Source organism: Ornithodoros turicata, chromosome 7 (genome assembly GCF_037126465.1).
Source record: "Ornithodoros turicata isolate Travis chromosome 7, ASM3712646v1, whole genome shotgun sequence".
Classification (NCBI taxonomy): Eukaryota; Metazoa; Arthropoda; class Arachnida; order Ixodida; family Argasidae; genus Ornithodoros; species Ornithodoros turicata.
The window spans coordinates 22263230-22287538 of NC_088207.1; the positions used below are offsets into that span (position 1 = coordinate 22263230).

A 24309-nucleotide genomic window follows, 5' to 3' on the forward strand; every position below is an offset into this window, starting at 1 on the left:
GGAGAGCGGCAGTGGCAGCCCACTGGTTGGGGTGCAAGACGGGGCCTAAGGAGAGCCGCCAACGAAATGTCGTTACAGCCAGTCTGGAGTAAACGGCAACCAAGGGTGTTTCAATAGTGAAGGTTGCAGACAATGTAGGAGCTGGTGTGGGACGTCACCTTTCCCCAGACATTGCAGTTTGGTGCATTTAGCCGAGCCATTTTAAAGACAAGTGAGAATGTACGGGCAACATTGAGTCGTAGGCGGTAGAGAAGAGATTCTTCTTTACAACTGCGGCGGCAGGTGATGACAAACTCCGTCAATGGGTCGATAGACTGTAGAAATGGGATGTAAGTCGTAGTTTCGGCACAGAAGTGCCGAACACATGTGGCGCACCGACGGCGAATATGTAGACGGCATGTGGAGGCATGTGATGAGATGAAGTTCGAGTAGATAGGTCTTCGATCTGTATGCGCTCGCGAAAAACTCGCACTTCTATAGACACCAATGACAGACGTTGACGTCATTCCGTGCGGGAGAGAGATGACTTGTGGCGCGACATAGGTGACTGGGCCGAAGCCAATGCCAACAGCACGTAGATATCATGAACGCCAATCATGAACGTGCTTTCAGCGATCGTAGTCATGGGGACGAACCACGGTCGTCTGCGAATAGTGATTGAACGCGTCGTCGCGTACAAAATGGGACATCATTAAAATAAAGCGCAAAACGGTCCCATATCTTACCCAAGATTGATTTTCTGAAAAGCGTGTTCCACTTTTTGTCTACAGATTTAAGTCTACAGGTTCTAAGTTAGGTGTAATCATTTGAGAGTTCTTGAATTCGCAGAACGGTGAATCGCAGTAGCAGACGAATTCTGACTTCATATGTCCACGTAGCGAAGGAGGGAGAGGAGGCTATAAGCAGGCCTTCTGTATCTAAGTGGCGTTGCCAGTGCCACCTCGACAAAGAAGGCAAGTTTAATGCCTCCACTAACTGCTTTGCACGTAGACATATCAAGTCTGGTGGCGGTGGTGGTGGTGGTGGTGGTGGTGATGGTGAAAGGGCTCGTCGTTGTCGGCCTCACAGATGTGGGCAACGTCACGACTGACGCCCTGGGGGAATGTGCGTCCTGGGCCGACTTCTGAGGGAACTGTGCCGACATAGGTCTGAAAGCGTCTGAGGAAAAACTCCAGACAGCACCGGGATTCGAACCCGGGTACCTCCCAGTCCCAGCCAATCGCACTGTCAGACAAGATATCAGCCAATCGCCGCAGACGATTTTCAAACGCAGGCTTCCTGTGGGTACCAATGGCTTCCCACGCGGCACGTTCCCATAGCTACGGCCGCCGAAAGCCATGTCGTGATTGTCTGACTTGTAACCGTTACGTCACGCCGCTCAGGCGATCAGGCTTTGTCTCTAGATAGTGTTGCCGAAGCGGCTGAAGAGCATGTGGTCAGCGCCGCGTCGTGTTCGCCGCAGGTAAACATTCATTCACTGGCAAATGAGAGCTCGTTTTCCTCCCACGTCGCGGCTTCCGGAATGGGCAGCGGCTCCAAAGTAACGCCGCTCGCGCGTTGCTGATTTTTCCATGCAGTTCTTTGCAAAATGAATGTGATGAGTTCCGAGAAGATAACAGAGCTCCCTGAAGAGGTGCGAATCGAATTGGCGGCCTCGATCGGTAGTATTGGTTCATGGTACCCTAATTTTCGTCAATGAAGTAGCACGAAATTATTCGGCATCAAGATATTCGGAAAAGCCGTGCCGTATTGTTAGTAACTTTTTATTTTCGTGTTAGCACCGCGAAGCAACTGTGGCTATGAGCGGTGTACAGACGTGCGTGGGTGGAGAGATGACAGCAGGAAGGAATGGGGGACAGGGGGTTAGTATGCCTCCTGGGCCGATTTCAGAAGGAACTGTGCTGACATTCGTCTGAAACGTCAGCCGGAAAACACAGGTAAAACCTCAGACGGCACAGCCGGCGCCGGGATTCCAACCTGCGTCACCTTCCAGACTCGGCGATCATCCTAACCACTACGCAAAGCGAGCTCGTTGTCAGTACCTTACCACCGCTATCTTTGTTGGTGTGTGTGGATTAGAGTAGTAAAAGCGCGCGCTAAAGGCACGTCCACGCTGTCGAGTTGTAGTAGTAAGCTTCGGCAATCTACATGCCGAGATGCGGGTTATGTTTGTTGAACAGCGCCGGGCCAGCCCGGGCCAGACAGCGCCGGGATTTGCACAACGCAACCCTTGACTGCCGGTCAAGTACCCTACCAATTAACCACGCTGCATCTGCTTTCCGACGGCTTGCCGATGAACCTCATTCAACTAACGCGACACACACTCTCTCCTACATGTCTTCTCATACACACACACATACATACATACAACACAGGAAAGGTAGCCAGACGAAGGTCGGCTCGCTATTCCTAAAAAAGAAACAAAGAAGAACATGGCGATGATTGAGTTTCACACAGGACAAGAAGACACTTCATCGCGCTGTGTATGTGGAGAAACACGTTTGCTAGAATCTACTTATGTAAAGGAGATCAAGAGGAGGTGCAATTTGGGTCGCTTTCCTCGCCTTTTAAATCTGCCATTCTCCTACTGGACGGGCTTCTTCGGGAAAGTCCTCCGGAAGACTCTCACATTGATCATCTGGGATACATGGCTCATATTCACTTTCAGAGAGAATGAAGCCCTCTTCTCGCACTCGCAGCCATGGATGCACGAGGAGAGACAATGAGTGGGTGTGGGCTTGCCACAAACGCGCGGACATGTGGTTCCGCAGGTCAGGAATCCCATTCCATACTCACATGTGGGAGGCGTCCAGTCTTCAAAGTTTCTCGCTACAAAATCTGAAGTGAACGCCTCAATTTAATAATGTAGTGTTTTATAGCCCCGCAGCCTTCAATGACCATTCAAAACAATGGCCATTGAACATGTGCGTAGCGCCATCAAGCGTGAGTAAGGCGAATCTGACGATTGTAGGGCACGATCAGCTTTGCGTGTGCTCATTTGGGCTGCGTTCATTGTTTGCTGGGGCAGATGATCAATGGATGGAGAGTCCGTCAAAGGACTTTTGGAAAATGCGGCGAACCCCTGCCTCATTATTGTACGACCAATGTGCTGGTCTCTCGGATGGCAGTTATCAAGGCCGACAACGGCAAGCCCTTTCACCATCACAACCACCACCACCAGTTATCAAGGTTACCAAAGATATGCATTAGGAACCCTAAAAATCAAAAGTTAGCCCGTTTTATGCGACCACTAGAAACGGACGTAATGATTAGTTTTAGTATGCTGTTGTAGGTACATTGACCATTCGTTTCTGAAAAAGAAAAACAAGAAACAGCGATGCATGTATGTAGCTCGGTTAAAGGGCTTGCATTCTTTCCTGCCTTATAGAGGCGCCTAATGAGAATTTGCACTGCCACACACAATCTGGATCGGCACTCGATCGTGATCGCGATTAACCGGTTCGGCATACCCACGCCGTCCACATTTGACAAGTTGACATTGAGGATCCATCCGACAGGAGCCATCCGACAGGGTGAGGGCGAAAGGAAACCACTCCGCATTCGCCAGTCCTCCTTGAAGTGTGTAGTCCCATTCACGAACGGGGGACAGATGTGCGCGGTGTTAATCTATGGATCGTGCAGCCACTCTTCGTCCGCACACAAGGATGGAGCATCTGATTTCGGTCAAAGTCTCACTACGCCCAATAATAATTTAATCCCCAAGCGTATCATTAGATTCAAAATCTCAGCTCGGTAAAAAGTGTCTCATTACATTCAAAAGCCGTGTGTACACACTGTTGTCTGGCGGTGCTTGTAGCGGCATACATGCCAAACGGCAACAGAAGGCAATCGTGACAAGTGAAAGGTGTCAGAACCAAGTTTACTGCTGCCTCAGAAAAGTGCACTTGCTATGAGAAAGCTGCTGTTTTTTATGCATTTTTATAATTTCAGAGTTCGACAATAGAAACGTGCTTGTGACTTTATTTGCATATTTTGCATTGCAATCTGCTTCTTTAAAAAACAGGAAAAGTGGACATTCTTAGTGGTTATGCCACGCTACTCAAGTACTACTTGGCTCTTGTGAGCAAATTGCCGTGCACACTGAAAAGATTGCTCCACAGCTGAGGTCACAGGGGATGAAACTATGGTGCTCTACTATGATCCCCTTTCGAAAAAGGAGTCGATGGAATGGCGCAAACCAGGAGAAGCACCCCCAAGAAAAGCCAAGATCACTCAATCCACAAAGAAGATCATGGCAACAATATTTTGGGATTGTCACGGGATCCTCCTCATCGACTTCAAAGAGAGGAACACCACAGTGAATGCGACTTATTATGCTTCACTCCTGCACCGACTGCGAGACGCCATCAAGGAAAAGAAGCGCGGCAGGTTGAGTCGAGGTGTCCGGTTGCTCCAGGACAATGCCCCTGTCCACACGGCTTCTGTAGCCAAGGCTGCACTGAAGGAGTGCGGCTTCGAAGAAATCCACGACCCACCCTACAGTCCAGACTTAGCACCGACTGACTACTTCCTGTTTTCAAACTTGAAGAGGGATCTCAGTGGACGGAGATTTCAAAACGATAGTGAGGTGCAAGAAGCAGTTTTCCAGCATTTTGCGGACAAGACTTCGCACTATTTTTTCAAGGGTATAAGAATGCTGGTTGAAAGGTGTCAAAAGTGCATCGAAGTTAACGGTGACTATGTCGAAAAGTGATACACTTGTTTCGTCTCTATGACTATTAAAAGTTGGCCGGGCCGGAAACTTATGGAACCACCCTTGTATCTCAGAAAAATAACGCGTGCTTGCTCCTTTCTTTTTACATTTACCAGATATCTTAGGGATATAGAAAGTAAAACACCTTTCGAAGTCGCATTGTGGACGTACAAGTAACGTCGCATAGACGTGGCGGACATATGCGACGTGTGCGACCTTCGTAGGATGTACCTGGGATGTTTCTGGTTTACTGGGTAAGGGACAATGTGGGGTCCACGGAGTAAAGCAGAGAGTGGGTGGTGATGTCATGTTGCCATAGAGGGTCCATCTTGCCGCCAGTGAGGCTTGAGACGAGGTAACACCGATCCCTTCAAGACCAGTTGATGGGGACACGCCGGGTATACTGATGCGCACCTGCGCTGTTCGATCTACGTCTTCGTTTCCAGTGATGCCATCATGACCCGAGGTCCACCGGAAGACGATAGAGTGACCCTGTGCGCTTGCTTTCTTATATACTTGCATAACTTCAATGACCACAGGGCTGAGCGAGCCGCGAAGTCCCATAGTTGCCACCAAGAGGTCACCAAGCCTGCGACTGAACCGGTCCGTTTCTGGTGGCATTGAAGGTGCCAATGTTACAAATCGGCTATGTATGGTTTGCTCAGACATTTTGCTAGGAACATACTAGTAATATTAGTCAAGTAAAAATCAGATGCAGGGACTGGTTTAGAGACTCATCAGTGGACGAGTGCAACACAGAGACAGGCAGGGAACGTCAATCTTGTATCATATAGCTAGAGGTTGATTGTGATTCAAGGTTGAAAGTTGGACGTTCCCTGGCTGTCTTTCTGTTCTTCTTGTCGTCTCCACCGTTGTCATGTGCCAACCAGCTCCGCTCGTCTCTTAGTTAGAGAGTCATCGGCTGTACAGACCAGCGGCAACAGTGTTCTATTAATTAGCGCAAGATAAACTGCACGAGTACAGACCCTAATGATAACATCACGACCGTTCAAGAACCCTGGCCGACTAGTTTTTATTTTTTTGCTCGGGGCCCATGCAGGCTGTCACTTCCGCACTCGTGGTCTGAGGCAACGGTTAAAAATCATGCTGCGTCGAGCCACGGAAAACTGCTACGGTCATTGCTACGGTACTGCTGCGGTCATTGCTAAAGATGGGTTGGGAAAACTGTTGGTTTTCCCAACCCATCTTTAGCAATGACCAGGAAGAACTAAGTGTAGGTTGTTCTCTGTTTTGCGAACACGTGTCCACATGGTCGGGTTGCCATTGGCTGTCTTTGTCTTGCAATGAGCACCAATTACATACTTCAGCACTACAATAAATCTAAAACATGCTCTACGCATATCTGTAAAAATTCACTTACACCGATTTCAGGAACACTCGAGTGATTGATACAGTGAGTGATCGTTTATTATTGTGTGCCGCATTTTATTTGTTAGAATTTGTCGTCATATCAAAATAAAAGCACGACTTCCCATGTCTGCGTACTTTAACTCCTCTCCTTATGTTACTTGTGGGAAGCATCTCGTACAAATATCAACCGGTGGGCCTCGCGCACCGTGCAAAGCGCAAAAAAGTATCCGATTAGAACAAATATTTTACTCAAAGTCATTTGATTTTCCTTGGCTTGGTTAGGGCAAGCATCTTGTAACAGATATCAACCAGTGTGCTTCGTGCACCATGCAAGGCACAAAAAGTACCTGATTAGAATAAATATTTTACCCAGAGTCATTTTATTTAAGTCCTTGTTATTTAATTATTTTTCCATTCCCGTCATGTGATGCGTCTTCACGAAGCATTCCCAAGAAAACGTATAACTAGTAGGACGCTGCTGCCCCAAAATGTCCGTTTTGTTGTGAAGTGAGAAATTGTGAAGTTACAAGCCTGCTTGCACATAGCATGCACAGACCTTGTTCCTTAAAAAGGGAACTAGAAAAAAATTATGTCAAAACTCTGTCAACGTTTTTGTATGACTATTTTATTTCCACGTGTTTTCATATGTCCCTAATGACCCTAAATTAGTTCCATGATCATGCTATATGTTTTCCTGGAGGTTGTATTTTTAAGGCCTTCCCATTTTTTGCCCAGATGAATATTTATGTTAGCCTTCCATAAGAAAACGAATTCGTATTAAATGCAATCTGTGCACATTAAGGCCAACCATGTAGAGCTAAATGCCTGTTTTTAAGATCACACTTGCTCTTTGCTTGTGCAGGTAAACCCAAGTAGTAAGCACTGACCGCTAGCAGCCAACAACGAAACAATGGGTCTGGACACCATTTAATTAACAATTAGAGCGATTTAGGGCTCTCCACAGTACTAAAAATCAATGCGTGACTCATTACACTAATTGCGGAGCTTCTAACTCATGTCCAAACCGCCCTGTCTGTTGTGGGCAACATGTGGTCATGCAAAATAAAAGACAGAAATAGAGTAGAGAAAAACAATATAGTTGGAGATCAACGGCGCCATCTTGAAGACTGTAGTCCAGAACGGCCACTGACCATCACAGAGTCGACGGTTGCAGAGACACGTGACTACCTAGTTGCAAAGCATCACACCAGGTAGTGCCACAAATCCTTCGTGTGACCACCAGTTGGTTGCGTTTAGTGAAAAACAAACAGTAGAGCTTCGAGACAATGGCATGACGTCACGGCCAATAAGCAAGGCCAGCAGAGGGCACAAGGATTCTCTTCTCTAACGGTAACGCGTGCGCTTGGAGACTGGGAGGTCCGCGGTTCGAATCCGCGGGCCGGCTGTGCCGTCTGGGGTTTTTCCTGGGTTTCCCTCAGATGTGTAATAGGCGTATGCCGGCACAGTTCCCCTGAAGTCGGCCCATGGACGCAGCTATCCTCCCCACGAGCGGATTCCGCTCGGTCTTCCACTTCACCCTTTCCTCCTGTCCACCATCTTTCCCTTCCCGAGAAACATGCCGCCTAATCAGGCAGGCAGACCTCTCGGGTTCCTCCCAACGACACTCCTCCTCCTCCCTCCTCCTCCCTCCTCCTTGCAGGTACGGACGTGTTACTCCTATCTGGTGGATGGCACGCATTGATTCTGTCCATAGCAGTTGCTTTGGCCGTTAGTGGAAAAGTGTAACCTCAGTGCGATTCTGTTTGCCTTTCACGGAGTTCGAACATGTGGCTTGTCACTGGTGGGTGGTGTGCACCGATTCAGGTGGATTTTGTGTCAAGCGGATTTACGATGAAGGAGTGCACTTTATGTGGAAATACTTTGATACGGCTTTTCCACTTTTTCAAGTGTTTCGCTGTGCTTGCTTTCCTTTGTCGCCCAGCAGTCGTGTTTATTTTTCCTTGTGTAACAGTGCTCGTTGAGCAATATCCTGACGTGCCGAGACCTGTTCTGTCTTATGATGCATGCTTTCCTTTGTTGACGCATCTAGCTCTGTATTTCTTCTGTTTTGACAAGAAAGATTCTTCTTGATCATTGTTGTCTTGACGATGACGATAGTGCTGCCACAACATTGATATGGACGGGAGTAGCGCTAGAATAATTCTTAATAATTTCACGATTAAATAAGTTCAGGAAATAACCGCAAAGGGACAGATGCGTGGCTTTGAGAGGAGAAAAAAGCATTACAATACAGTTCCCTGGCAGCCTCTCAGATGGAACGGACGTGCCGCACTGTGCTCCTCCTGTGCAATGCCATCATTTTCTGTCTCCTGCAAAAGCTGCCTTGGACTCAGGCACAAGAGTAGCACTGTCATGATTTGTATTAATTTTTCAATTAAATTAGTATAAAAAGTAACTGCTAGAGGGTACATGTGTCACTTTATATCAGAGAAAAAGCATCACCATTCAGTTTCCTGCGTGGCTCTTGAACGGAGCGGACGTCATGTTCTGCGCTCCTCGTGACTGTTGCTGTGGTGAATAGTGGGCTTAGTTTTTATGTTCTTAGTCCTTTATGTGCTTAGTCGCTATTGATGGTGTCCCTTGTTAGCATATTTCGTTCTTCCTTTCACAGCAGTTTGCATCGCTCTGTCTCGATTATAAGTGTTTTTCTCGCTGCTTGTCCAGAGCTGTCCAACCTGCCCAGACATGCCATGATGATGTCACAACCTGACGTCCCAGAATGTCTGGAACTGGTGGGCACAAGAAGAATGATGCATAACATAAAACCCCGAGACTAGGGAACACGAAGGGACAGACACAACACGAAGTCTCAAACACAGCTGAAAATTTTACTTCACGTACAAGAAATATATACATTATACATCATCTTCATCAGCTCGCTTGCTTCCTAGCGATTTTTTCATTGACAAGAAGAATGGTGGCACCACCTGGTGTGATGTTTTGCATAGTCACCTGTCTCTGAAGCCATTGACTCGGCCATGGTCAGCGGCCATTCCGGACCACTTTCTTAAAGATGGCGTCATTGATCTTCAACTAAATTGTTTCTCTCTACCCTGTTTCTATCCATTTTTTAGTTTTTATGGCCGCTAGTTGCCCTCAACAGACTGGGTGGTCTGGACACGAGTTAGGTGCTTCCAAATCAGTGTAATGACTCGTTGGTTGATGCTAAGTACTGTGGGGACCCTAAATCGTTCTAGTTGTTAATTTAATGGTGCCCAGGTCCCTTGTTCTGTTGTGGGCTGCTAGCAGTCAGTGCCTACTACTAACTCATTCTACCTGCAAGAAATGTGTCATTGGAAACTGAATCGAAATAAATCAAGGTTGAATGATAAAATTGTTCTTTCTTGGCCAGTCACTGTTGAATGATTCTAAAAAAATCTCTGAAGTCTATATACCAGTGTGGCCAATGAGGCATGTGGTTTGACCACGAGGAACCCATTTCTGCAAAGAACACATTAGATTGACTTGGGAAATGTCGAGTTGACAATCAAAATTAAATAAAAATGGTAGCAATATGTGGCAAATGTGCCTGGAAGAAAAAATCACTTGACCACATGTGTATCTCTTGCCTGTATTATTTACTATTTCTATCATTGTTGATTTACCATCCTGTATACAGTACTGGTAGAAAAAAATACCTAGGACAAATTACATAATAGTTTGGACAAATGGAATGGGAATAAACAGCAACACAGACATTTACAACATCATCCCAGTCAGATTATTATACACTGCCTACAACTCAGTGAAGCAGATGAGCGCTGAAATGACACGTCTTTTGACTACTAATGAGACACCTTTTACCGACCTGAGATTTTGAACTTAATGAGATACTTTGGGGTTAAGCATTATTAGGCGTAATGAGGCTTTTGGCCGTAATGAAATACGATCCAAAGGGTGATCACGATTGGGCGAGGTGTGGTCCTGCAAGCTACAAACATGGACAACAAAAACACGTAAGCCTCCATCGTCCAGAAACAGTGAAATCCAACAACTCAGGAAAGGGGTGCTGAGGCTAGGATTCAAACCTGGACACTCCTGATTTCTGAAGCAGAAATCAGGAGGCTCTGGGTTTGAGTCCTGTCATCAGTGCCCTTTTCCTGAGAGTACGCACGTCATGAATCTCGACAGGCGCGTTGTTTTCCTACACTCACTGTCATGGTCTTTGTACGTTAAAAAGTGCATGTGTGCAGTTTTTGAATAGACAAAGACATTGATAATTGCACAGTGCAAGGACAACGTCTTTCGCATCCAACCGCTTCTACAGCTGCGGAACTGTATGCCATCCTTTTCTTTCTGCAGTGCATCGTTGATTTTACCCCGCGAGATGGGCAGTCTTCACTGACTCAAAATCTGCACTGCGAGCTGGTGAAAATTCTAGCATAGGAGACTCATCCGCATCCCTGACGGATCTGTTAATGGCTTACCACTTTGTGTACGAAGCAGGGCACAGGCCGATCCTCCACTGGGTTCCAGCCTATTGTGGTGTCGTGGGGAATGAACAGGCTGACAGCACTGCAGAAGCACCTCTCTCGACTCGGGGACGGACGAGTATTGCGCTGCTGAGAGGAGAAGTCGTTTCATTTTGTCACGCCTCGTGACACCCCTTACTTCCCACCCACGGACAACTGACATTCTCCCCCATCTATGCTGAGCAGAGTTGATCCAACGCTCGCTTTCCGCATACCACGAAACACCTCTGGTCAAGATGCTGCATTAATTCATCAAATGCGACTAGATGTAGCTGTTACAGGAGGCAAGTTGACTGTCCCAGATGCTGTCACTGCTGTCTATATGACATTCTTCTTCATTGCCCACACTGCCCTCAAAGCTCTTTTGACATTTTTGGACACTGTAGGGCTTCGAACCTTATTGTGGATGGGCTCATTATTCTATTCCACACCTCATGGGGTAGAGTATCGCCCCTTCCCAAGCAAGTAATGGCCAATGGCTGACGGTTGGCAAAAGGTCTGATGACAGTTGGCCAACGACTCTTTCGACCATCCAACGTTGGTCCAACGTTGCATAGTGATACCCAGAGCGAGGATTGGAAAGCCGTCGGCCAGGGTACAGATTCGTATCAAGAAACAAGCTCATTGGCCAAGCACTTGCCAAAGCCTAGACCAATCTCGCCTGGGGAAGAGGGTAATGTAGAATTGTGTAGCACTACATAAGTTCGACTTTCGATGGACCAAAGGAATTTCTCAAAACTGAAGTAATAAGAAACAGAAGCGTGACCTTCATGACGAGTTAATACGACACGCAATTCATCATTTCATTGTAGTTTGTGCACGCGCCAAATTAAACTTAGACACCTCACCCTTCATTTTGACACACACGCGAACAGGACTCCCGAATTTGCAGAAGCTTGCGAGACAAGCTATGTATAGTATCTGTTTTTCCTCAGGAAACACATGCCGTTGTGTTTGGCAAATCATGTTTGGCAAATCATTGGCCAGGGTACAGATCCGTATCAAGAAACAAGATTGTTGGCGGATGATGTACCAAACAACAGCCTAACTATTGCCGAGCTTCGTCCAACCTTTGTTTGTTGCTTGGGTTGCGACGAAACTCCCCATATCATCATCTTAAAAATAAAGTTGTTGTTGTAATTGCTTGATGGCCCATAACACATTCTTTATGCAACCATATTTTCACCGTGTGAACATCCTTCTCTTGTGATTCGGATTCACCTTGCCTTCATGAACTATGTTTGGTGTGATATTCGTTAGTGCCCTTGTTGCATACGTAGCTCATGTGTTAATTGTTCTTCAAAAAATCATGGCGACGAATGTCTCGATAAAAAGTATTAAAACCCCTCAGTGCAGGGGAATACACAAAAACCACGAGAAAACAGGAAGACACCCGATTGCACTAGACTGCAACCAACTGACTGTTTATTTTCGTGGAAGTACATTTATTTGTTGACGTGACCTTGACGTCACCCATTGCTGATAACTTCGGAAGGTTCTGAAAGCTACGAATTTCCTCCTTATAGTCTAGAGGCCCTTTACTGATATATCCCCCCCCCAATCATAGATAAACTTGGCCTTATTGTGCATACAAGAGATTGCCAATACCCTTACCTTTATGCAGGATAATTTAAAACTTTTATAAAGTATGCATCACCAGCTGACTACATTTTAACCCTATTCAGATGAATATCTTTAGGACAAAGCAGTAGCATGGGCGTGCGGAGAGGGGGAAAGGGGGCCGTGCCCCCTCTGGAGCTTATATATAGGTCACTTGTAAAAACTGTTCACTCCTTGTGGATAGGTCGTCATGATTTTTCTCAGATATCACAATAATATAAACCTGCGATCACCCGCACAGTCCACAGCGTCCCTCTCCAGAAAAGGAGGTGAGGGGGATATGAAGATTTATTAAAGAAAAACGGAAAAGAGTCGTAAGCTTCCCCTACCCCCAAAAGCACTTCCCCCTCCCACTTTTGAAACAAACTCCTGGGAACGCCCACGGTCAGTAGCAGAGCGAGAAAAATATTTCGAGAGGGTTTCTACGGGAACTTTACATGGGGCAGAGGATGTCATCCACGTGTTTCATCCACTTTTTCCGGTGTTGCTGGCATGGCACTCCTTCGGAAAGACAGTCTGGGCATCCACGTGTACCCTCTCACAGATGCACTATCAAAAGTACGAGTATTGGGGGAAGAGGGCGTGAACATCCGAAAGCCCTCCCCCTCTGGGTACGCCACTGCGACATGGAAAGAGACACTGCAGCACGCTTTCTATGTTTATTGCAATCTGCTCATGTAAAACAGTTCAAGACGAGTGCAATTTGAATCGGTTTCCTCGCCTTCTAATCACCACAAGGCTCTAGTGGAAGCTCCTTCTCCTTCGGGTATGTAGCTCCTTCAGGTATGTCCTCCGGCAGAAGATGGCATTGATCTTCTGGGATACATGGCCCAGTTGCGCTTCCAGAGCGAATGAAGCCCTCTTTGCACTTGCAGGTTTGGAAGCAGACAGCGGCGCATGCTAATGGTTGGCGCTCGCCACATATGCGAGGACATGCAGTTTCGCACGTGCTGTATTCCATTCCATGCTCACACTGCGGAGGCCTCAAGTCCTGAAGATTGCTCGCTGGAAAATGGAAAGTAAACTCCTCAATCTCTGTTGAGTAGTTGTATTGTTTTTAAGAAGAAGGGGAGTGTAATCAACGTGTAACCAATCATTCGCAATAAAAGAGTAAATAAAAATGCATATCCCTGTCCTGCATGGGTGCGAACAGTATTGGCGATGGACAGCGAGTGTCAGTACTGCATAACAAGGAGAATAAAAAAAACTGAAATTTTCGGAAACCATTATGTTGAGGCTGGCGCACGTAAAAACATGAGAGACATAATATTCTTGTGCTGAAGGTTTTATTCTAACTTTGGCTTACCAACCTACCGCAGTTGTAACACATTTTTACTGCAGCTAGCTCGCTCCAGTTTGATTTCTTCATTCTTCTTACCATATTGATGTCGCCGTACAAAATTTCAAAAGACTAGTCATGCGAAGTCTTTCGTTACTGTTGGGGTAGGTCATTACTTTCGCCCCTCAATACCCCGCCTTCACAGGGCATTTTCTCCAGCCATTACAATAAATACCGTAACTTAAAAAGGGGGGACGAGCGTATCTGAGCTGTGCGTGTGTCGCCCTCTAATTCTCTAGAACGATCCACATCCCACATTGCATACGACAGCAGATTTACATCGAACTACAAAGTTCCACTTGGAAGGAAATTGATTCAAGTAATAGAGACCGTTGATAACGTTACCAATGTTGAGATATCGTACTGTCATGGCCACTGTTAACCAATCTCCCGTTTCCGTGGCCTCGCTCCGATAAGCGCCAGACTACCGCTGAAAAGTGGAAATAACAATGTACCGGTCGACCGTCACTTTGGGTGCGGTAGATTGCAGGTATGGCGTCGTCTGTTGACAACACCTGTAAGAACAACGGCCCAAGCGCAATGAAAGAAGCCCCAGGAATCATTCAGGCAAGTCTCAGATAAGCAGTCTTCTTTCATTGCGCATCAGCCATTTTTCACACACCTGTTGTCAATAAGTGATATACCATGGCAGCACCCGGCCATCCTCAGAGAGACAGTCGACCGTTCCAATGCTGTTGTCACTGACCCCGTTTACATGGGCGCGCTAGAAGCGTACCAAATCGGAGCGCCCCAAGATTGAAGCCCGGACGCAGGGATGGGCAGTAATAGTAATACTTTGTATTATAATACTATTTCTGTAATACTTTTGAGTATTTGTATTATGTATTATAATACTCATTTTTGAAATGTATTTGTATCTGTATTATAATACACAAAACGAGGTATTACATGTATTATAATACTTTTGAAGGTGTAATACTTTCCCAGAGGTCATATGTTCGACCTTCAAAGTGTCACCGGTGCACTTTATCAGTAATTTTTCGTGTCCCACAAACATTTGAACACGAACAAGGCTCCTATTACAGTGTTCTCCGGCCCCAAATTATCCCAAATCGAGTGACTTTGGGGCCAGAGGTTACTGGAGGTTTCCTCGCATTCCTTCCACTTCAGAATCCGTAAGGATGAGTCATAACAGTGCAAGCCCTTTGTCTTAAGAAAGAGTGCGTCCAGTGCAGCCAGTCACCCCTTTACGCGGTTGCACTATGGACAGTCACAGGTTTTTGAACGGCCTGCATTTTATCGTCCAGAGTGGATGGAATCAGGGCTCTGCCACAGTGAGAGCAAGTTGTTCATTGTGATCGAATTGATCAGCGCTATCTGATCCTGTTCGGAAAGATCAAGCCATGTACAAAAATGTAAGCGTGAGTAAAACATCATTGGAGAATGATTGTCTCGATAAGTAATGGGCATATATCTAAGTAATTCTTCTGTTCTTTTCCTTTCTTTCTCCCCAAGTTAAGTATCAATGTATTACAAGTATTACTCGTGTAATACAGTATTATGTATTATAATACTCATTTTTGAAATGTATTTCTATCTGTATTATAATACCCATTTCTAGGAAGTATTATGTATTAGTATTATAATACAAAATATGAATATTACTGCCCATCCCTGCGGCCGGACGCTATCGTTTACATGAGTTCATGCACGAGCTCTTCAAGCTCGAGTGTATGGTGAGAGGAGGATAGAAATGAGGACCCGGTAGAAGGAAGCGACGTTCACGCAGCCGCATTTCCAGACGCTAAATTCAAAGCTTGGAAACGGCTGTCTCTCGCATAGCAGCGTTTTGGCTGCTGATTTGCCCACAAGTAACACTTTTTCCGGCGTTGCTGGCATGGCATTCCTTCGGAAAGACAGTCTGGGCATCCAAGTATCCAGCAAGCAAAAATGCGCGCGAGCAGAGTTCAGAAAATAGCAATCGGAATTCGTACTGCGCGCCAAACGTGGAGCGCCACGTGATACACCCCATAATGCAACGCGCGCAAATCCGCAGAGCGCCACCTATTGGGGATGCAATAGAAGCACTCCGATGTGTTTACATGGGTTCACCAAGCGAACCGTACCGGTTCGATCCACCCCTTCGAACCGGACCAAGTTGGCCCGCATTTGGGAGCGCTCCGAGGCGTTTACGTAAGCGCACCGGGACCGCTACCCGATTCGGTTCACTTGAAGCGGCCCCATGTAAACGGGGTGACTGATCCCCGATAGTCGAGCCTTTATCCAGCACCTCCTGGCCATCATTAGGTGTGCACCCCACGCGACACAGCGTCACACACGAAGGCCTGCTGTGGATGCTGCTATGGCGTCAACGAAAGAGCGAACAGGAGAAAAGATCGAAGCAGCTCGCAAAGCTCACGCAGGCCTCCGTGAGTTGGGCCGTGCGCAGGCTTTCTGCTATCTAGGAGGTTTTGGTTTATCGGTGCGAGACCCCGGGAACGGGACATTGGTTAACAGTGGCCCCGACAGTACATACCGGATCCAATGGTAGCGTGCATGGTTCAGAATCTTATCCGTTGATTGAGTGTGATAGATACGGTGCTTCAGAAGCCACGTTCCCAGCGGTCTTCTGAAGGCCTGTTCCGACGTATAGCAGCGCGCTAATATGGCGCTACAAAACGGCGCGCAAAAACAGCGCTCACTGTTATCGGACGGTTCATACTTGCAAAGCGGCGCTAGCGCTACACTCTAAAAACAGAACTTCACCGCATAGCACGCTGTGCGCCAACCATTGTGAAGGATATTAGGGTTATCGCTTCTGATTCGAGTTCTTGCCACAAAAAGGCGTACGCCCACCCCTCTCTTCGAATAAGAAATCATAACCATATCATTCGTGGCAATGGTTGTGCCGCACAGTGTGCCATGCGGTGAAGTTCTGTTTGTAGAGTATATAATTTAGCGGACGTTCGGTTGTCGTTTCCGGACTCTCCCATCATGGCGCCTCCGGAGTTCAACAGCATTCAGACGAACAAGTTGGATCAACTGACTGAACATAAAATTGCCAGACATTTTGGTTGACAGACTCGCCTGTTCCAATGCCGTCGCCGTGGCGTGAAATGCGGAAGCAAAACAACTCCACGACTTCCACGACGTCATCGTTAAAGAGCCCCCTCATTGGCCAACGCGAATGTAGTGCTAATATTAGCGCTGAAAAAGTTGACACGATCTCAACTCCGGCAAGCGCTTATTTTTAGCGGTTTGGAGCACTGCGAGGAGAACAATATCCCGCTATTTTCTAGCGCTATATATAGCAAATCGCTATATGTCGGAATAGGCCTTTACACTAGAAGGAAGTTGTAGTACATCGTACGCTATCGCCTTTGCGTACGTAAGGGATAGCGTTGGTGGTTCTGTGCACGCGCAAAACAAACAAAGCTCTGCGCATTGCGCAGAATCGCCACAATAGTGAGTTTTAGTATAACGTAAGCGCAAGATATGAGCAGAGATTTGTGCAGAACCACCACACTATCCCTTACGTACGCAAAGGCGACAGCATCAAACTGATATTATAATGCACGTACCACCGGCATTCAGTGTTAGCATGCCCAACGCCGCAAGGAAGCAGATTGTGACGAGCGATGACATTGTTCTGAGCCTCTTCGTTTGAGTTTACTGAAGCACGTAATCCCACTCTGGTTCTCTGAAAATACAAAAAGTATGTCTTGTGTGATGAGTGCGCTTAAGAGAGCATCATACCGGTATCCACAAGGTATATAGACAGGTAGCGAAACTCCCATAGAGCCCTTCGCCTTCAGAATGACGCCACGATAGAGAACGTCAGCGCCATCTATCCGTTGCGCGGACTACTGCGATTGTAAATAATGACGTCAGATATGACATCAGCAGTATGAATAATTAGCAGCGCATAATTAGCGATGACGTTTCGCGTTCTTCGCATTTGCATTCGCGTACTTCGTTTGCGTTGTATTCCCTTCCCTTTTTCCTGACCGAACCATGCTAATCACCCAGGGCAGCAATACCAGACGGGAACAGAGAAAAATAAATCATATCAATCAGGTTTAATGACACACAACAGTTCTAAATACATACAGTTATTACAGGTTTTTGACGAAGGGTATACGAGACAACCACAAATAAACAGGGAGTTTCGCTTAATGTCAACTAGTTAAACTTAAACGTAGTGACTAGCCGTTTGTATTTCTTCAACGAGTGGTCATAATGGGTCCGTTGCAAATAACATGGCATCGTTGGTGCACAGTTAACACTCGCTAACATTCACGCTATCATGGCCGGTCTCGCCATGACGGGATGTAGCTCCGAAGCCGGACCTATGGCTTTTTCTAACAAACGGAAATAGACAACAAATAACAGTCATCAGTCAACAGTCAAGTCAAACAAGAACCAACGTCGTATGACGTACCAAACGTATAAAAATTAAAATTTATCGCTATTAAATTAAATTAAAATTAATAAAATTTATTAATATTAAAATTAAAATTAAAAATTATAAAATTCCGTCGAGATGATATCCGCCATGTTTACTGAGGTTCCCAGGACCCAACCGGCGGCACAGTCTAATGCCCGCACCGCCTAGTGCGTGCCAGGGGGGGGGGGGGCGCCCCCAATATCCCCCAATCTGTCGTGCATCAACTGACCCAAATAGGTGAAGAGGTGAAATAACCCAACGACCCTACTTTTTGCAAGATATGGCAACCGCCGACTCCGTTAGGCTTAGCATTGCCGTGTTTCTCCTGCGCTAGAAGTGCTTCAGATGGTGTTCTTCAAATGGATATGAAAAAGCTTCGAGACCACACATTTTTGCAATTCCTCTTTGTTTATGTTCGCTATATAGCCTTCTTTCACTTCAATACATTATTTCGCTTTTAAACACGCCGGCTAATTTTTAAAAGCCATAAGCCCGTCTATACGGATCTACACCCCTCATCTGTTCACACGTCTTAACCTTGGTCTACAGCTACGAGATGTGAACGTCGCTTCCTGTTTAATCCGAAAAGTGTACGAACTCCGTATTACAATGTACGCGCACTCTGCACGGATACAAGGATGCACGGACAAACGCGCCCACTGTTACACATGCGCAGTGGGGCAGGATACGGAAGCGTACTCATGTGGTATATGATTTCGTATATGTGTACTAGTGGGGCAACAGATAGCTTTTCCTATACTTATATTTTTTTTTTTTATTTATTTATAAATACTGCAGGCTCCTGGCCCAAGCAGGAGTGGAAAAACTAAAGAAAAATACATTGCATTTGTAATAATCATATGTCGAGACAGCACAGATATTAAACAATCAATACTGAGTCCGTATAATATATGCAGAGCAAGCAGAGCAGCCATAGCCATAGGATACCAGCCACACACGATAACCACCAACTACGTTAAGAAGTATTCTCTTGGCAAGGCGTTCCATTCGTCAACAGTTTTAGGAAAATATGAATGCTTGAAGGATTGAGTTCTGCAGAAAAATGGTTCAAGTTTATGTATGTGTGTAGATCGCAGTGGTCGGCTTTGCCTTTGTGAAATGTAGTCATCAGGATTTAAAAGAAGTTTGCGGTTATAGAGCATGTGCAAGAATCTCAGCCTAATCCTTCTTTCCGCTAACGTCGAAAGCCCCGATCTAGCAAGAAGTTCAGAAACCGAGCGTCTCCGATCATAAGAACTGTGCACGAAGCGAATGGCAAGGCGTTGAACCCTTTCGAGCTTTGCAATATCAACTTTAGTATATGGATCCCAAACTATTGACGCATATTCTAGTTTTGGTCTGATGAGTGTTTTGTATGCATTTAGCTTTACATCAGTCCGTGCTTCCTTAAGTTTCCGGCGATTATGAATAAGCTATTAGTACATACAAGACCCATGCACGCGTTGTAAATATTTTTTGTTTACGATCGTACTTGTGCTGCCAACACCCAGGATCGCGTGGGTCACGGAGGTGACAGTGTTTGCCGGGTCAGATTTGGTTTGTTTTTCCCCGCTTTCGCTTCCTGGCTAAATCTACCTTGTCTTCGCTCCTTCGTCCCTGCGAGGGGGTTTTTCCTCGTTTCGTGGCCCCGTTTCTGATCCCCTGGAAACATCTCCCCGCTATCACCACTTAGATGATCTCCAAGCAGCATCCTATGAGCGCGGGGACCCGATCTTGAACTTTCACATAGCGATCATTCTCGTTATATTTAAAGTTCGCGGGCTCCAGAGCCGCTTTGATAGGCTCGCGCAAGAGCTAGTGGCGAATCACGGGTCGAAGTGATGAATTTAGCGCGCGTTATACAAGAACGATCGGGTCTTACGTTGTGACATACCCTGCCTCAAGCAAACGCAATGGGCTGCTCATAAATGCTTTCGCATTTAATAAAAAGTACATGTGTGCAGGGGCGAATTTAAGGGGGGCGGGGGGGTCGCCCCCCCCCATACGGTCGTGTTCCCTATGTAAAAACCCTATCTCCTGGACGGTGCTGCGCCGCAAAGCACGAAATGTCCTTAAGACCCCCCCCCCCCCCCATCGGACCACAAGCAGCTGTCATGAATGTTTTCAAAAACGGTGAAAGGCTTCTAAAGAAACGAAAAGACTTGTGCAAGCATGTTAGACTATGTCTAACATGCTACAAGTGTTACAAGTATGTTTAACCCGTCTGTACACCATTTAACCTCCTCTATGCAGTAGACACAGCACTGGCGTTCACAATATTATTTGGGCTTTGTTTTCCACAGAAGTCAGAAGTTGAAGAAGAAAAGAAGTTGTCCTGGTGAAGTCGGGTAGCGTACTGACAAAACGGCGTAGATGCGGGCTAGCTGGTGCATGAACTCCGTAATGTAAAAGCATGAGTATGGGCGCACAGGGGAATGACACAAACACACGTTCGTGTCGTGTTCGTTCACGCGTTCATGTGTTGGGCCACGAACACATGTTCGTGTCGTGTTCGTTCACGTGTTTACGTGCTCGGTCACGAACACTTGTTCGTGCCGTCCCTCTTTGTGCCCAGACTAAGTCTTTTACATTATCGGGTAGCCTAGTTTCCAAAGCTAGGCGTCCTGGGGCGATCGGGCAGCCTAATTCACTAAAATTCATTATTCAGACATCAAGGCTAACCCTAACAGGGGTGTTGCACAGCAGTATTGTCCGTGGTAGTCCATATGCTACCTCACTGCGACAACTTTTTTTAATTCTGTGTTAGCGCCGCGAAGCAACTGTGGTTATGAGCGGCGTACAGACGAAGACAGGTATGGAGAGAGGACAACAGGAAGGAGTGGCGAACAGTACGCGTCCTGGGAAGACGTCAGGGGAACTGTGCTGACATAGCCTGGAAAGTCTACGAGAGAACTTAGAAAAAACCTCAGACAGACTCGGCGTGGAAAGCGATCATCCTATCCACTGTCCCACGGAAGCTGGTGACAAATATCAGAAGGCAACTGAATACCGGAATGTAAACGAAACAGGTAGGCACGTGTGCACTGGTGGAAAACCAAATTGCCTATTAATTAATGACCGCTGTCCTTGTAAGATGTTCAAGAGCCGGGCCTACCTTTTACTTAAGGGTTCCTTTCCCGAAAGTCAAAGTTGAGCACGAACGGCAGTGTTGACCCTCGAGTGAGCAGCAGGTCTTTACAGGCTTCCGTTGGGTATAATCACGAGTTTCCTCTTATGTTCCTAGCGGATGAGATACGGCGACGTAGTGTATGCGTCGCAGTATGCATCAAAGCCAGACATATCAACATCAATGTCATTATGTAGCGGTTCAGAAACCCAGTGTTTCCTTCCTGAAGAGAAATGCGCAAACTTATCATTCATTCCCCCGGTGGGGCCGCGCTACTCCTATTTCACGGGCTGTATGATTCGTGTAACAGCTACATATTTCATGTACAAGGCACGCTCTAGACGCTTGCGTTCGCTGCATAAACCACAGGCATTGCTTGTACAGCAGTTCAAATATATCCGGCATATATTTAGGCATATGTCCCACTGAATCACCAGTCGGCGTACGCCTTGCTCGAAGGATTTTTAGACTGTGACCTACAGGGGTGCCACAATGATCAGACTTTGTCTCAACCAAAAGCAGCCGCCATCTTGTCAGAGTCACGTCACAGGCAACATCATTTTCAGGTCATGTGACCTTGTTTATGTACCGTTTTGGCGCTGACCAACATTTCCTTGTCAACGTAAAATCATTAGTTGTAATAAAAACATGGTAACTGATGCGCAACCCTCGCAAAGCAAAAACAAAGAAGCAAATAAGGAAATGACATGGAATGGAGAGGGTAGCTAGACAGCATAATGCTTTGCATTCATATAATTCCCCAAGTACATAGGTAGTACATAGGTAGGATAATCGAAGCGATGGCCGTTGCACAAAATCTAGGTGGATTTTGGTCAAAACGCGAATTGTCATACTAACGAGAAACGCACACTCCAGACCAGAGAGTCGAACCGAATTTGAACCGAAAACTATTTTTAGCCGCAACGGAACTGAACCGAACCGAAACACTCCACGCCATCCTGGGGCTGAACCGTAAGTGAACCGTTAAAAAAACTACCGGTAACCGGCTCAAGTAACGGTTCATACGGAACTAAGGGCGGCACTTTGAGTTTTGTGCATGAACATAAAAATGTATTTTTCGTCATATTTTTTTCTTCTTCTCTTATTAGCTTCGTAGCCTTCCTCGTGTTTGCCGAAAGAGTGCATGGTGCCGTGCAGGAATTCTTTGGATTTTCTGGAGTCGTGAAATAACAGCAAAGATGCTAACTGAAAACTGTTATGACTACTAATGCGTAAGACATACACATGAAAATATAGGAATTACGGATCAACGACAGTTTTAGGTAGCATTCATGAATTGTCATATTATAATATACTAATTAACATCAGCTGTTCAGGGTGTCTACCGTAACTGCAGAAATGATCGCTGACATATAGCGCTGTCAAAGAAAAACTGACAGGTCTCCTATGACGTTTGTGTTACGAAGAGGCTGATCTTACAATGTAGCACACAAACGTCATAGGAGAGGTGATCTGTTTTCCCTTGATAGCGCTATGTGTTACGTGTCATGTCCACAGTCGTTGTGGGTATTCCGTAAATAAATGCGAGGACGCGGACCAACCAATCGATATGTCATCGGCTGTGCGACTTTCGGTCTTTCAAATTTTCTCCTCTTCATTTGTTTTTTTTTCTTTTCTTCTGTTCTTTTTGTGCAATTCGTTGCAAAAGCAAACTATCTGAGCTCAACTACAGCATTGATCAGTGTGTACGACGCTGCAGGATAACGCCCAACATGCGTGTGTAAACTAACATGAGCCCCTCACCCTCATGGCCAGTCACCCTCATGCTGGTAAGAATGAAAAGAACATACCAAGCTGATTTTCTTTGTGCATTGAAATAAAAGAGGTAAAAGCAACCATACTGGCATCGTATTTAAAGACTGCCAATGGGTAGGAAATGAGTCGAAGTCTGTTTGCGCTTACTCTTGCCGGTGCTATTTGTTCCACAGACACTTCACTCTAACGGCGACATGGTAGTACGGCGGCGGTCAGTGATGATGACGTGATAACACGCCTTTTACATAAAGGTCCCGGGCTTCAGGGATCGGATTCTCAAACATGATCGTAAGTAACGACAAAATGCGCCTAAGACGTCGCAGCCTGCGACGCGCGTACGACGGTGTCGTAAGCACACGATTCACAAAGCTATCGTAGTGAAGATAGTACCGCTTTTGCCGACGAAGAGAAAGTTGCTCATTTCCTGCATAGTTCACCACATTTCCTGTTATGTGCAACACAGAAAGAAACAGCCAACGGGTGCGAGACTGTTTTCACTATGGTAACGATCTGCAATCGTACCAATAAGAGGCGTCCCGTTAAAAGAAGAAGTCGTTGGTCCCCAATAATTTTTTTACAACACGTGCTCATGATCTTTCGGTAGCCAAGCTTGATAATGGATGCCATGCAATCACAGGCGAAACTCATTCGCCGTCCCAATTTTTACAGAGGGCGAAATTGAAGCACTTGTTCAAGGATACCAAGCAAACAAGTGCGCCATTGACGGCACGGGGTGATATGGTCCTCAAGGCAGGAGCGCAGCCAGGACCACTGCGCACAACAACATACTACGTAGTGATGATTATTTTCGCAAAAGTCTGTTAGTACGTCTACTTGGAGCAATTGTCAGTAATCAAAGTTTCTAAACGGACAATAGCACCATCAATTGCGCATTCATTATAAATATCTTCTGTTTTTTTGTTTTTTTTTTCAAAGAATAACAGTGCGACCTTTAGTGCTTCGCTTGCCTCCCTCGCAGTGACGAACGGGAGCCCACTCAGGCACTCTCATCCGTAGCGTTATCGAGCGACCTGTGGGCAGGCCCAATATGTCACACTCGGGAGGTACTGTGTGCGTCAGCAACACTGTCACCTGGCCCTGCGGTCACTGCCTCTTTAAGCACTTCAGCGCTTTGGCAGTTCGAAAAGCGCTATTCGTAATCACGAGGTCAACGTCATCAGGGGTCATCCCAAACCTTGTCGGCCTCTGCCTGTGGTACGTGGCAGCCCCTCCTTGGGACTATAGAAAGTTTTCAGCTATCACATTGTGACGTAGCAGTGACGTGGCATGCTCGTAAGTTCCCCTCACTGGTGGTCACTTATTGCGCTAGCGGCATTGAAAGATGACAAACTGCGCTATTTTACAATGCTACGACCACAGTTTTCGTAAAACAAAACGTGAGAACGACGATGACGAAGTGTCTTCGGGATAAAAGAAGGGTACGGACGCGACCGGATTTCA

General features: G+C 46.3%; 2 long non-coding RNA genes across 2 annotated transcripts in view; one reads left to right on the forward strand and one right to left on the reverse strand.

Annotated features, from left to right (window-relative positions):
* The window catches only part of LOC135400336 (uncharacterized), an 82689-nt gene that overhangs the window by 50934 nt on the left and 7446 nt on the right, over positions 1-24309 (forward strand). The gene's annotated exons all lie outside the window — the stretch shown is intronic.
* Positions 12844-21173, reverse strand: LOC135399684 (uncharacterized). The gene is made up of 3 exons (XR_010424387.1): positions 21061-21173; positions 17080-17198; positions 12844-13203 (listed from the first exon to the last, which is right to left on the reverse strand). It is a non-coding gene; the product is annotated as an uncharacterized LOC135399684 (long non-coding RNA).